Raw genomic sequence first — 1,224 nt, 5'->3', positions numbered from 1 at the left:
CGGGGGCGACGGCGGTGACGGGGACGACGGGTGGCGTGGGCGACGGCGGTGACGGTGACGAGGGCGGCGGGGGCGGCGAGGGCGGCGCGCGATGGGCGACGGGCGCGGCGAAGAAGTTGGATCGAGAAGAAGTATTGGTGGTCGATGAAACTGATTTTTTGTAAGTGCCATATATATAGGAGGGGTCTTTAGTATCGGTTGGGGCCACCAACCGGTACTAAAGGCCAATTTTCGCCAGGCCAAGGGGCGGGAAAGGACCCCTTTAGTACCGGTTCGTGCCACGAACCGGTACTAAATACCCCCCCCCCCTTTAGTACCGGTTGGAGCCACCAACTGGTACTAATGGTTGTGCGCTGCCACCGGCGGTGCACAAATGTTTAGTCCCACCTCGCCGAGCAAAGGGCAGCTGCACTGGTTTATAAACCCAGCCGCGGCTGCTCCTTCGAGCTTCTCTATATAGCAGGCTTCTGGGCCTAACTAGGGCGCGCTGCCATGTGAGTCTGCTGGCCCTTCTGGGCCTGCATTTGCACACCCTAGGTCTGGCAGGCCCACTAGGCAGCGCGCCAACAAATTTTTTAGATAGTTTTTCCTTTTCTGCATTATTTATTTTCTTCTATTTATTTTTGAGTAATCTTTTATATAGTTTTTTTCTTTTCTGCATTATTTATTTTCTTCTATTTATTTTTGAGTAATTTTTTTGTATAGTTTTTTTTCTTTTTTGCATTATTTCTTTTCTTCTATTTCCAGTTTGTACACGAAGTGCGTCCAGTTTTTGCTGTGACCCTCTCTACTCTTTCGCACATGCTATGCGGGTGAAATGATGATACCATGCCAAGTTTCAACATTTTCAGAAGTCATTTTGTAGGGATTTTCAATTTCATGGTCATTTAGCTCTCTAAACAATTAGGTAAATGACCGAAAAACAACAAATGATGTCAGAACATGTTAGAAATTGATGACGTCGCTTTGAATGCTGCATACTAAACACAAAAGAAGTACGGAGTTCAAATAAGTTTAAAAAACATTGAAGTGCCCGTGTAACAGATGAGTTCTCGTCCGAAACCCTGATAGTCCGAAAGAGTTTGTCCAGTTTGTACATGAAGTGTGTCCAGTTTTTGCCGTGACCCTCTCTACTCTTTGCCACATGCTATGCGGGTGAAATGATGATACCATGCCAAGTTTCAACATTTTCTGAAGTCATTTTGTAGTGATTTTGAATTTCAC

This window comes from Triticum dicoccoides, chromosome 6A (genome assembly GCF_002162155.2).
Source record: "Triticum dicoccoides isolate Atlit2015 ecotype Zavitan chromosome 6A, WEW_v2.0, whole genome shotgun sequence".
Taxonomy (NCBI): Eukaryota; Viridiplantae; Streptophyta; class Magnoliopsida; order Poales; family Poaceae; genus Triticum; species Triticum dicoccoides.
Note: the sequence above shows the minus strand (reverse complement) of the source record.